The sequence below is a fragment of the Glandiceps talaboti genome, chromosome 6 (genome assembly GCF_964340395.1).
Source record: "Glandiceps talaboti chromosome 6, keGlaTala1.1, whole genome shotgun sequence".
In the NCBI taxonomy this organism is placed as follows: Eukaryota; Metazoa; Hemichordata; class Enteropneusta; family Spengelidae; genus Glandiceps; species Glandiceps talaboti.
Window position 1 is genome coordinate 8,035,399 of NC_135554.1, and position 15,632 is coordinate 8,051,030.

Sequence of the window (15,632 nt, forward strand, 5' to 3'; positions counted from 1 at the left end):
TTTATTTATGTTGATATATCTACAGACAAAGATCAACGATTGGAAATATTGATAGGACGGAATTCAACGAAAGATAAAGCAACGCAATGTGGAAACCTCGTTACAGTCAAGGCATATGGAACGTACACTCTTCGTTGTCCACGCACACTGCCTGGCAAATTTGTATTTATCACTTCAAACGCACTTGACGGTGGAAAGGAGAACACTGATTTAGCACTGAGCGAAATACAGATATATAATGGTAAGTCACACATTCTTAATGTACCCCCACTATGCGGCCTGTCCACTTCACCTCTAGAAACGGTGCAGACGTTTTCTCCTATGACCTTTTGACACTATTAAATTCATCACATGGATAATATTTTATACATTGATGGCAACAACAATACTATACTAGTAAATATTATGCCAACATTGACAAACATGATGGGGGAAGTATTGGATGAAATGTTTCTTCCATCTATTGTAAAGATGTATAGATGAAACGTCAAAATATTAGTCTTGACTTTAACTATTGTACTACATTATACCTTAACAAAACGTTGTCACTGAACATATTTCATATGATTGTGAGCCTTCTTTAAACATGCACGAGCTGCAACTGAGGTACTATTTTTTATATCAGGCAACCGACAATATATTTTACTGAAAATTTTAAAATACGAACATATGGTGGTGTACTTTATCTAATAAGTAGAATAGTAATAAGTCAATTTGATTGGAAATATTGCACGATACTATACGAGTACTGCTACAAAAATGTGTTTACCACAGGTGATTCAATGCAGTTTAGATTGTACGATATTACGAGTGATAAGATTCACTAGTGCTATAGACGCATGGTGTGGTGTCTGTCTGTCTGTCTGTCTGTCTGTCTGTCTGTATGTATGTATGTATGTATGTATGTATGTATGTATGTATGTATGTATGTTTCTGTGTATGTGTGTGGACGACTTAAACTAAAATAAACAGACCTATTACCTTGGTATGTGGCGGGGACATTACTTTTGGTGTCTAATTGGAAAATTGTTGGAAAGAAAATGATCGCATTGGAAATCTGCGTTTCGGGTCACAAAATTTCATTTTTGGTAAAAAGAAATAAACTCCAAAACTACCTGGTAGATTGGTCTGAAATTTAGCGGGAACATTCTTAAGGGGTGTAGATTAAGATTTTTTCATGACATTCCATCAGTAATATGCAAATTAGGTATTTAGGTTAAAAATTTTAATTCCAAAAGTAATGAGCGGAATCGGATGAACTTTTAATAGTGGGGATGAATTTGGGGGTGTATAGATGAGGAAAATATTAAGTATATAAATGATCTCTTCGAATTAGGTTTAAAGATGGATACACAATTTTGAATTCTGTACAGGTGTTCTAAACGCCATTGGCTGGAGCAACTTTAATATATTTCTACTTTTCTATTAGTTCACGAGGCAAAACGAGTCTGTATTTCATACATGTTTGTTTGTTTGTTTGTTTTGATTTTTGATACCGTAGTCAGGTTAAAACAAGCCATTCTTTGCTGCAAAACAGTTTACATGTACTTTTATAATATAGCTAAGATGATACACGTAATTTGATTGGTTAACAACATAAGCTATTTCTTGCAACATATGCCCTCATTATAGGCCCATTAACGTGGGTTAATTGCCAAACTCTACAATATTGTAATGAGCAATGCTATCAGTCTGTGACGTTGCAGGCATGCTAATAATTAGTAATTTCACAATTCCCCATTTTTTCAGAACATGTTATGATAGTGATGGATATTACCCGGTCGGGTCTTTGTGCTTGTAGATATATACCCGAAATGTGAATTTGCATATATGACACGAAAATAATAACCACGTGGGAATCCTCGCTAGTCAGACCAACCTTATATTTAATAATATCATGAAGTGAGCAATCTAATTATCAACAAATTGTTTTTTCTTTGTCAGCATAAAATCAATCTTCAATTGTTTCGCCCTTTGCCCTCTTACCTAAATTAGTAATATGCGTTGGACTTCATTTAAAATGCCAATTGCAAAGGATGTGCGACTGAATGTTATCAATGGAAAATGTATCATAGATTCTTGTGCATCTACATTCAAAACCATGTTTATCATCACGTACATATAGGACCTGTGGGTACGTAGGGGAGTGGGGTTGAAACAACAACTTAGCTTCCAAACTTTCAGCAGCAGTCGTTGAATCAATCAGACTGACCTATTTATTAATTATCATTACAGCAATCCATTCATTTTGTAAGAGCATAGAATAATAATATTGATGTGATGTGATGTGATGACATGGATACACACATTCTTTTCAACACTAAATGGGGTTACGTTGTGTGAAACGTATTCGTTATTTTACAATTTCACGCCATATATTTTAAACTCCTTCTAAGAGACATACATTTCTCAAGCAAGTTGGTGAAATATAACCAATAGTTGGCAAATAATCAAACGACAAAATAGTGCAAAACTATAACTCTGGGTTATTTTTCGTATTTTTTTGTCATCGCAGATCCTACCTATATTGGTTGTCATAGAGAGTTGGAGGACTTTACCATGAGTACAGAAGACAAGGAATACACCATAGGTGAATGTCGACAATATTGCGCCTCGGCCGATCGCGAATTTGCCTATGCAGGCATGACAAACACCAAACGTTGTCTCTGTGGAAACACGTTCAATGACAGTGAAGATGGTAGCAAGTGCAGCCTCTTCCTACACTACAAAAAAGATGTTTTCACAGTCTACCCTAGGAATGAAAACAGCCCATTTTATCAGGTAAACGATTCGGTTGATTACGTAAGCATCTTCGAGTCAAGTAACGTGATAAGGCAGCTGCACCGCCCATATAATTTCAGTTTTGCGGTAGACTGCTTTACGGACGATATTCGCGTTAAAAATGCCAATGACAATAACATTTACCTCCCTCTGCAGGTCATCACATGTGCTTTTGGGATCAATATCAACAATTACGAACTGTTCGTTGATTTGTATGTTGATTACGGTAACGATGACAGACTTCTTGATGTCATACGTACTGGTGACCACACCATAAATGTGACATATACAACTCATGGCCATTATAATTTGAACGTCATGTACTGTCAGTAACAGTTTCATTACTTCTACTCAAATTGTACACGTAACCGTGACACCATTAACAGCTCCACTGCTTGGTGTAACAGCCCCTGAACATATCGAAGAAACGAGAAAAGTTCATGTCAAGAAAATGGCTGGAGTCACAGAAGATCAGTTGGCGGTCAGAGATATTCCTGTATCCATTGCTTCTAAATATCCAGATGACACAAACGTAACTTGTTTAATAGATTTTGGAGATAACACAACAGAAGAACGTTTCTTGACACAAAACTCTACACTGACTTTCCATCACACATACCTTGCTGTGGGCATCTTCCAAGTACACCTGAGTTGTTGTAACATTGTTGACTGCACGAATCAATCATTTCTACGATACGTCAAGGAGAAGATGTCAGTATCCTCTTTTCCTCACATCAGCATTGAATATGGGAACCCGTTTGTACTAAACTGGGCGGTACAAAATCTAGCTGAAGTGGAGTTCCCATTTATTATTAGTAAGATAGGAAATGAAAATGACCAAACTATAACAACAACGCCAGCAAGTCAGACCATGAATGTGACATCGCAATTCAGTAATACCCTATATGTTGATGCAAATAATGCAACTGGAAACATTCCCGAGAATAGCAAAATGAAAATGAGTGTGAATTACCTTGGTGGGACTCACAACATACCGAAAGCCGACTACATGTGTAGAGGGCTTCACTTTGTAAACACACTCATGTTGAATCACCCACAGGAAACCATTCAAAGAATGACCAGCTTCCATGTGTCAGATGCCATATTGAATGTCACTATAGATATGGAAATCAATTATGAGAAGACTGACTTCAGGAGTCTAGTTGGTGAGACAGGGGAGAAAATACAAGAGTTGGAAAGAGGCTCTGTGTTAAGTATGACACTGGTCACAGACAATGTGAGGGACATCATTCGAGTATTTAGATTTGGGGATGAGAATATCACCCTTCCTGGAGAAGTGTTGATGTATGGTGAAAAGAATGAGTCAAATAAGGACGACAAGAGCCATAGATATATGACGAAAGGTAATACAACACTCCAGCTTATTGCTGTGAATGAAGTCGGTATCTCTACTGCAAGTGAGTTCTTTGAGGTTTATGCCCCATGTGAGAGACCGCAGGTTTGGATAAATGGCATCGGCAAAACTAAGTTCAAACCACGAAGAGAATATCGGTCGAATGAAATCAGTTTAAGTGGCATTGTTACGTTCATCTGTCGAATCGAAAATCTCACAGATAGTGCCAACTTCACATGGAGTGCTGACAGTTTGAAAAACAGTATGGAATCGATCTCAGTCAACCAATCAGGTCGATACAGCATAAAATTTCCATCTAAAATGTTTGAATATGGTTTGGTTCGCATTAGTCTCACTGTGATTGTACCCGGTGCTTTAATTGTTGATCCCGGCATGGACAAAATCTACATAGAAATTGTACGAGCGCCACCTGTGGTGAAGATTGAAGGGGGCAATGCACGAATGCATTCAACCTATGATGACCTGGTCCTAGACGCAGTGCAATCAAAAGACCCAGAAAGTGATGGCTCTGATGACATGAAATGGTCATGTCGAATGAGTGGGACTTCAGCTATCATCTCGTCCACCCCTGTTCAATTCGACGCCTGTGATATTAAAGCTGATCATGTCAACGTATCCAAAGACACCAAGGTGGTGACCGTGTTGAGTAAATATCTATTGTCTGGTGATTACATATTCACTGCATCACTGACTGCTGAAAATGGTGTGACGACTTCATTTGACCAAACCATCACTATTGTTGACCATTCAATTCTTAACCAAGAAATAAGGTTAGTTTCCTTGTGTTTTAATTCCACAATAATGCATGTTAGGGAGCATGATAATTACAACGGAAATCACAAACCCTGAAACGAAACGTCGCCTGGTTCGACAAAAATCTCACTAACATTGCTACAGTTTTTGTCTGGCCAGACAAAATATCTCTTTGATGTTGTAAATGTTCTCGTCTGGCTTGACAAAAATCAAATTAATATTTCCACATGTTATCGTCTGGCACTGAACTACAATTGATACATTTTAGTCAAATGGCTCTCAAAAATGTCAAAGAACGCGCCAGCCCAGGCGGGACATATGAATTCAGACTGTTGGTAAGATTTTTTGTCTAGCCAGCTGATAGAATGTAGCTTTGTTAATGAGATTTTTGTTGAGCCAGACGACGTTTTGTTTCAGAGTTTATGATTTCCGTTATACAAGGGTAGGCCGGGGTAAATCAAGACTGGCCTGTTGCGTAAAATGTGACCCTCCCCAATTTCATTGTGCTAAAAAGTGGTCCTCCACATATGATCCCCCTTTTCTATAAAACAAGACGTTCCCCATGTTCCCCATTTAAAAACAAAAACATAGTTTGAGACCGGCTTCATGTTACATATTGAAGCGAGTTTGGGTTAGTAATCGTGCTATGAGTTCAAAACCCACGACAGGGATTTGTTCCCTGACCGGGCTAGTGTTCTGCATATTTACTATGTAGACTGTGTGACTCATACGGTGATTGTGAATTTGAAGGACTCCTTGAGGATTGACTTGAACGGTTGGTCATGATTATTTGCATGCATATGGATGGGGTGACTCAAGTATGACATGTGAAGTGACTGGGAAAGCCTTGACTGTTCGGGGCGACCGTCACTAACTTATGTAGACAGTGTGATTATGCTGGTGTGCATAGATACATACATACATACATACATACATACATACATACATACATACATGCATACATGAAAGGTATTATTTATAAATGTTTTTGTACGACTAAAACACTATCCTGCCATATTTATTTATATATTAATATATGTATTAATCATATTTTTCGTCCACTTTTGTTTATCATCTAGCTGCTTACTTAATTGTGGTAGCACCGTTAGTTCTGCATTTAGAATGGCTTTTAAGTCATTCGATCCAATGGGCAATGAAGATAATCGCACATCATTTACTTACAATTGGGGGCTCAACGAATATGATATGACAAGTGGTGAATATTTGCCAGTTAAGAACTTCAGTGACTTTACATTGACTGGTAAATATGTAAATACAGTTTTGAGAACATTATAAATCTTATTGAATAATAGCTTTTAAACTTATGGTTGTAAATTGTAACATAATATCGGATGAGAAATTGTTGTACAATAACATAATTCGAATGGTTCTATAAGAAGTCATATTGAAATTTTATATAAGTAAATATTGCATCATCCAGTCACGAATACCAATCATCACTTCTTTAGAGAACAATGTCTCCGAGTTTTAGGAGTGGACAAAATTTTTTTTCCCTATTTTTTAGCATCCAGTGGATGTTTTCCGCAAGGTATATATAGGAATGAGCCCTGTCTATCAATGCATCAATCTACGGTCAGCCATATATCTTTAATACCCATGGCTCAATATTAACCAAACGAAACACAAGTACAAAATGCCAAAACCGCTAGTGTGGATGTGTACGCCATTGCATGTGTACCTCTGGCAACATTGCAGGCAGAATCTTCCTCAAAATAAATGTCATCCCCATCTCCATCTGTGATCGTACAGACACCACTCGAGTGTCTATCTCCATTATCAACTGTAAGCTGTCTTTTGTGACCTTGTCTTTCACATTTGACCTTGGTCAACATTGTCAGCTCAAATAGCCGAATTTGTCTTGTTTTGATAACTCAAGAAGTCGAATACACAGTTCAAGTGTTTACATTTGTGTTATGACAGGTCAGCTTTCTTTTTGTACCTTGAACTTTGACCTCCATCCTCAAAGAGCAATACCAAATTGTTCAATAACGTGTCTGCGCGTATGTACATCAAGGTAAGCTTCCAAGCTGGTCACTAAGCTTTGATCTTGACCTTCATCTTCAAGGTCAATTTGAAAAATCTGAAGACTTTGGAATATGCATAGGGATATCATTCAAATGTATATCCGCATGTTGTTTGAGGTAAGCGTACTATTTTGTCAGACTTGTGACCTTGAACCTAATTACCAAGGTCAAATTTAAATTTGCTAAATAACTTGAACGTTTGTTTATACGATTGCCATTTAAATTGTCTACATTGATATTACAAGTGGTAAAGTTTCTGCCAAAAATGTAGGATCATATTTCAAACACCAACTAACACAGTACAATACGTGTTGAGTTATGTTTTCGAATGCAGAAGACTCGTTCATCTTATTTTATATTACTCTACTAACCTGGTTACCTCAAAATTGGTTAACAATACTTTCTAATTAAATCCAAACAAATTTGGCTAAACAACTACGAAACCTTAATTCAGCAACGCTGCACTCTATGAATGTTGTATTTATTGGATACAGTAATGACCGCCGGAAGCATATTATATTTTCAGGTGATTGTATTGATTTTGTTACAGTTGATTCTAACATGTAAATAATTAGATTTTGGCAATCTTAATTTGGTGTGATAGATAGCGGAATAATTTTCTAGATCTCGACAACTTCATTTAGCACTTAGGCCTAAAAAAAAGTTGTGTGTTTCAGATTACGCAAAACGTTTGAATAGGTGGGGTAAATAGATGTTTTGTTCTTTTTTAAAAACATATGTTTATGTGAGTGTTTAGTTCAAGTACTTATGTTTTCCGTGGTTTTCCATGTGATCTCTGTGTTATTGGTTTCTCCCCATCAGATGAACATCTATTATTTTCGCGATTTTGTTTATTTATGATAATTATAATATAAAGGGCATTGTGGATAACATACGCAAATGTGTGAAATTCAAACAACCACACACAGCATCGTCACAGAGGTCTAGTCTTCACCCTGTTATTCTTTCGTCACAAAATGTGTGGCTTCTTATTTTTGTACAAAATTTCTTTGAGAGCCTAGAGACTGCAAATCTAAAAAAATAAAAATAACCACTGACATTATTCTTGTTATTAGAATTATATAGAGCATAAACTTGACGTCGACCATTTTGTGCCCTGGTATGGCTCTAATGAAATATTTGTTTTACTTGTAGGTGTGGTTCAGTCATCATTGGTTATTAAGGAAGGGGTCCTAAACAAACATTCAATGTATAATTTGAATGTGTCGGTTAGCTCAGAGGATTTCCGTTATGGATTTGATGCGTACACTTTCAAGACAGCCAGACCTCCGTATGGTGGTTCTTGTGACATAATTCCTGGAAATGGTAGGTATGATAGATTTACGTACTTTTTGACATTCTGAGTGTAAATCTGTAGTCCATTGTACTACTATTACTACACAAGAAAAACATGTTTCATCGTACATCATGAATGTATTATAAAAGTAATAAAATGTGGTTAGGGTTATAAGTTCTTTGTTAAAGGGGCACAAGCTGGCTTTATATGTTTTTGGGATGTAATTTTATCTGCATATTAAAAGGTACTTGGAGTATTATATTTACTGATGTATATTTAACTATCATTTGCAATAACCTGAACACAAAGTGGACATTAGATATAGCTTACAAACCAAGCAACAACTTCATTTATTTTATGTTCAAAAATGTACAAAAACTCCCTACTATGCAATCAGCAGTTCAAACAATACCAGAACACAAATTGCCATATCTGTGCAGGCATCCATCGACATTAACACTATTGTAGAGTAGTTTAGTCGAAATTAATTTTAACCTATTTTCACTTGATTAAATGGCGTATACACTCAGCTTGTGCAACTTTAAATAGATTACGCCAACGGGTAAGTGGACTTAAATGTCGACTGGCAAGTAGGTTACTGCAGCCTCCTAATTAGTATATGCTATCAGTTAGGGTTGGTCAAGGGTACTCTTACAAATCTAACAATGTGTTTCGTGCCCAGAAATCAGAAATCCCTAACCCAATATGATGAAAACCTGGCTTATATGATTACTTAACAAAAAATGGCGGATGTCCATTTAATGGTTGCCATCAGACGGATTCTACGGAATGGACGTCACTCTCAAAAATGTTTTAGGAATTTAAACTAGCAAAAATATCGAACAAGACTCCACATGGTTAATACATTTAGATGTACATGTATGCTTACATTCACGTGTGTATATGCCGACCTGGTCACACTTGGCTGGGCATGACCTGACACAACAAGGACGGGGCTAGCTTGACCTGAAAAACTCAGGTATGAATCCTTTGGCCTTGGAATAATCGGGGGGAAAATCGTGTAATATGCCAACTTAGGTGCATTGTTTGAAGACTGTAGATACCTAAAATTAGCTGGATTCAGAGAAATCCATTTTGTGTTTTAATCAAAATACCATGCATATCTACTTTTGCACAACGACCACAATAGAATATGATTTTTCTCAGTAAATATATGGTAATAGTCGTACTTTCCTTAAACTGTGAAAAAAATGGCTGTTGGGACGATTTCATCTTTTGTTATATATTCTGTTGGCTAATTATTGTCAGCGAAATGGCAAGAAAGAAATCTAGTAATGCCAAAACCAAAGCAGTGAGAAATTTAACGATCGAAGTAGATTTTATTCTCGCAAGATCTATCCGTTACACGATCGCTTACAATATGCGAACTTGGTAGCCATCGTTCTACTGCGATTACGATGTTACAATTTGGTGTAAAGAACTGTGTGCTTTCAAACAGGGGAAAAGGGGTGATACTCATCTCCGGGGAGCCGGGTTTTTCCTGATGATTTCAATGAATTGTCAGTATGTCACATCGACCTCTACCCATGATCGAACTATCATTTTTTTTTATTTGTATGTCTGTTTCTATGTTTTTCATTTAAATTGTTTTTTGTTTTGTTTGTCCAATTTTCGACTTCATATTTACTACATTGGGTCACGAAGAAACTCTTAACTGGAATATAACTGGAAAAAGGCATCTCCTGACAAACTTTGTTTATGAATACTTGTAATCAATAATCCTCCTGTCACTAATAACCAACGACCAATTCTTTTCAAACCCACAGTATGAAATCAATGTTGACAGTTAAATTTCTTATGTATTTCATCCCTTCATTCCGAAGTTTCTTTTTTATTTCACTTCATCTCTATTTTCCCATTTCAAAATTTTGCTGATAATAATTATCCCATTTTCTTTAGTGATATTATGGTCATCTGTGAGAACGCTTGCTATATATATATATATTACAACATTTCTATTTCTTAATGTATCAGTGGTTATTGTTTTCAATATACTTCCTTTTTCAGGCACAGCGTTAAGCACTGATTTCATTGTCCTTTGTCAAGATTGGCAAAGTGGAACCACAGAAGAACCTGGAAATGACAGCGACAACGAAGGAGAGCCATTGTTCTACCACCTCCAACTTACCAGCAACGATGAGGTGTACGGTAGTGAATTTTATTATGCGGCAGATCCGATGACACCTAAAATGAAACTACCTGAGGGTCCAGCAGATACTGGATATATTTGGGAAGTTGCAGTGAAAGTTGAGAACCAATACAGAGAATTTAATTCAACCGTGATAGAACTTAAGGTAAATTAATTGTATGCGAATAAACGTTCTACCACATGGGGCGCTATTGACTACATATCTTTATGTAGTACATCTTCAGTTTAATGCAATGTTGAATAGTCCTTATGTCAAATACTTTTTTTCCTTAAATGCAGCGTCGATTTGTACTCTCAATTTCAGTACCCAGTACTAGAATACACTCTCTTGTAATTCTTCTTTTTACCTTCATTGTGAAATGGAAATGTTATGTTTACAAAAGTGCCTACTAGTTTGAGATTTTCTAAAATGTCTTTGCGAACAAGGTAGCGTTTTTACCTTCCGTAAGGAAGATTGTTGACAAGTCTGAGTGCGTGTGTGTGTGTGTGTGTGTGTGTGTGTGTGTGTGTGTGTGTGTGTGTGTGTGTGTGCGCGCGCGCGCCACCATTTTCTAAAAACGACTGGCTCAATTCAAATGAAATTTTGTAGACTTGTTCCGTACGTTAATGGCAAGAACTGATTAGGTAAAACAATATAATTCCTTCAAGTGACTAATTGGATTTGTAATACCCTTCATGCAGCTTTATTTTTATATTTGATTTACCCTAGGTTTTGCCACCAGAATCTGAAGACAGTGCACTCGAGACTGCCTCTAAACTGGCAAATGCCTTCACCTCCCTTGACAATCCAATACAAGCCAATCAGATGGTAATTGGCGTCTCCTCGCTATTGAATGTGGTAAGGAATGCCATTTCTAGCAACACCTTTCTAATGAATGTCATAAATGAGAATTTGGTTCTTCTGTAGGTTGTACTTGAGGAATAATGTATATATGGATGGATGGATGGATGGATGGATGGATGGATGGATGGATGGATGGATGGATCTAATTATGGAGGGAGGGAGGGAACGATGGAGATATGGATGGATGGATGGATGGATGGATGGATAGATGGATCAAGGAATAAATGAACGAATGAACCAATAAATGAATGAATGAATGTTATCCTTTTCCCTGTTTCAGAGATCTACTGGAGATGAACCACTGCCAATGGAAAGTATTGAGGTAATGTTATAAAAAGTTCATTTGTAAAAGAATACAAGACACATAACTATATAAGTCACAGGTTCTTCGAAACCGAATTCATAAACTATTGTCCATTGTGCCCATTGTATTAATATTGTAACAATATAGAGTTATCGTATTTATAGGAGAACATCTTTTAATATTTAAGAGATTACTGTCATTAACTTCGTTAGGTAACCGCAATAACGAATCAAAACTCGTAGTTTACCTAAAGGAAACCGTAATATGGCATACATGAATTTCTACATTAGAACGATTCCAAAGAATAACAAATTGTTCTTTCATTGCAGCTTCGCAGGAAAATGTCAACAGTACTTGAATTTGCTGCAGGCCTATTTACGTTGCCAGAATCTGTTTATCAGACAGCATCAGCCCTGAAGCTGATGACAGAGGTTCCAAATCAAGTGGACGATGTAGCTCAGGTAAGTCACTATTTGACTCACTTGACAGTTACCAGTGTGTGTGTGTGTGTGTGTGTGTGTGTGTGTGTGTGTGTGTGTAATAGGACTCTGAAACACTTGTCAAACACTAAACCATGGTTCGAAAGCAGTTTGAAACTACTGTAACACAAACAAAGTGCGTATAGGGAAGGAGATACAGAACTGAAAAGAGAGGTAGAGAAACTGTTGAGAACAGAAATATGCAAGAAAAAGCTTTAAAACATTTCACATTTTATATCAAATTTTGCAATAAAAATCTGCTTGATATGGCGATTTTTGGGTACCATGGGAACAAACATTTTCAAGCCTACTGTACAATTCCATGAAAACAGCTGTCCTATTTTAGACAATTTATGTTACAACAGATAGCACCAACTCACACATGTCACAACAAGGAAATTCTTTTACTAATTTTTATTTTTTTCCAGGTTTTACGTTAAATTTTGTAAAAAAATGGTTTTTGATTTCGGTTACCATGGCATCATATGTTCATAAAATGACGCCCCCCCCCCCATTTTTTGGAACGCAGCATAACAAGCTAACCCTGGTAGGGTGGTTAATATGCAAATAAACATTATTGTTAAAATTATTATTATATAATATTATGTAATAATTATTACTAAGTCGGTGTTAACAGTTATATATATGGACATGGCGCTTTAAATGTCAAGATGGATATATAAATCATTTTACTGTTGATTTGATCATATTGGTAATAGGGTATCAAGTGAATAATGCATATTTGTATAGCATAATGTCTGTCAAGACAATATTGCTTCAAAATTAATTATACAGGGGCACATACCTTACAAAAACATATAACATTTCCTAACGGGGTTTTTACTAGAAAGAAAACAACTTATAACCCCTCTAGACGTTCAGAATATAATTCCATTTGATTTACTACACAGGAGTCAGCCGTGTCTGTTATGTCGAAGGTAGCGGATGAAGTTGCCCAGAGAACAAAAGATAGTGAAATTCCCCAAGTTGAGGTTTTGAAATCTACGAAAGGTAAGTATTATATAGTTCATATAGAGTATCCAACTCATTCATCATCTTGGAATATCAGTAGGATTACAAAGGATCTATCTCACAGGCAATCCAGCTTAGTACATGACATTGGGCTACACAGATCTGTCCTGAAAAACAGATTTCATAGATAGAGCTGAGTTTTAAGTAGTGTTAGATCGACGTTCAACAAACAAATATTGTTGATTTTGCTACAGTGCATGGGTTAGGTTATGTCAAATTTAATATGCTTTCATTTTACTCTCCTGTTGATAATTATATTTGTTGTGTAATGTTAGATATGGTGATGTCATCGTCTAATCTACTTGGTGCTATACACCATATTCGAATGAATTCAACAGAAGAAGGCGATTACAGCAGCACTGAATCTAAGGTGCCTAGTTTTTTTCTTGTAAATAATTTAACAACCTAAACCTTGTGTTATGCTCTTCGGAATTGGCATCATTTCGTACTTGGGCGAAGAGGTGTATGAGACTTGCTCGACAACTTTCGTTAGATGTATTCTAATTACAATACCAATAGGAACAGACGACAATACATAACAGAATTGCTTTGCAAGTCGCAAATGTCGCTTCCGCCTAGGTTCAAATTGCTATCAACTTCGCATCGCAGTGTACCAATTTATTCAGAAACGTCATAATCTAAATGTATTAGTAGCTATCCATAACACAGGATATTGTCGTCCACTTTTCTCCTATGCTAATTTTCTCGGTGTGAATTAACACACTAATGTGTGTGTTTTGTTCGATTGCAAGGTTGCTGACAAGACAAACTCGATTGTCCGGTCACTTAGTAAAGTATCGGAAGGCGTACTTCGACGGATGCTCCCAGGAGAAGCCCCAGTAAACTTTACATCGAATGACGTGTCCGTACAACTAGAACGAAATATTGGAAAGAAATTGTCAAATAAGACAATTGTGACAAAGGGTGGCATCTTTTCCTTACCATCAGCTGAGACGATGTTTGGTGATAGAAATTATACTGCTGTTGATTTAAAGGTAATTATTCAAACAACATTTGTTTTACGAAAGGAAAAGTATGCATGCATGCATGCATTTCCATTTATCATATTGCATATGACATTTATTGAACTTCATTGTGATGAACTTCATTCACCCCCCCAGCCCACACACACACTTAGATATTTACATTTTTGATATAAGTTAATTAAACTTATATCTCACGTGAACTAATGCACTCTATTCCTCGTAACATCCATTACCTTGATATTTGACTTCGTTGGTAAACATATCCTCTCCGTGCATTCCTTTTAGGTGATCGAGTACTCAAGGAATCCTTTTGTCTGGGATAATGCATCCAATGTTGAAGGCAGTGTCATATCGGTTGAACTTTACGATGACAAAGAAAACTTAATAAACCAGCAAAACACGTCTGAAGACTTCGGTTACACACTTGGACACGTCAGGGTCGACATTTCACCAAACTCGTCCAACGAACACGAAGTGTCGAATATTTCGTCAATCGGCAGCACTTCCCCGATGGCTAAGATGTATACTTTTAACGTAGCATCAACTGGTGTGGCTGTGAGAATGTTTCATTCGGTGTCTGAATACGATGAGGGTATATTTGTAATTCACGTTAAATCCAATACCGAGCCGACGACGAATAGCTATGACATCAGAGTTGTCTTACCCGACGATCTCGACCTATCCGAAGGACTACGCTTAGCATCTGATTGGGTCACTCCGAGAGAGATAACGGGCCATGCTGAACCAACTATCATTCACAGACACCAGGATAACTACAAAAACATTGCTATCAACGCCAAAACATATGAACTATTTATTCCAGCAGAATACCTCATTATTGGCAATTACAATGTGCTGGTCGAAGAGTACATTGGCTTAAGTAAGGGTGTTTTCAGTAATTTGTGAAATCAAGCCCGTTCTAGCTCTGTTGCCTAAATTGTAACCATAACCGATTCTGCTATTCTAAAAAAGTGGCCCATCCCCAGCTGCAGGTCAAAACACAAGTAACTGTTTAAATGCTGTCAGACGTGAGTCAAACGTTTAGAGTCCCAGGATCAATAACCAACTTTTGTTAAGCAAAAGTTACTTCCCCGAAGTCTAGCTCAGATCTCAGACAGGTTTTCAGTATTTTCAATTTATTTCAGCTCTATGCTTAATTGTAACTAATCCGTATCTATATCAATACCATCCCAGATCCATGCTATCCCAACTTGTTGTTCTCAATTAGCATTGAATATTCATAACATATTATAATAACATAATGTCCAAGAGATAGTTGTCATAACCTTAATACTGATGTTGCCCAATCCAACGGCAAGAGTATGATAGTGACCACCCCTCTGAATTTTAGTATTCCGTTGTTGTATAAAACGTATCTAGTCGCCTACATGTATTCATGCAATAATTATGTTTATTTGCCTGATGTAAACGTGGCATTGAACTTGTGAACGACCACTTGCTTTCAAATTGTTAGAATACATGCAAAGACGTGTGATTAAACGTTATAGTGCAACACTATGCACGCAACTCTTTTAAAAATAAAATTGCATATGTTCCCGTTGTAGC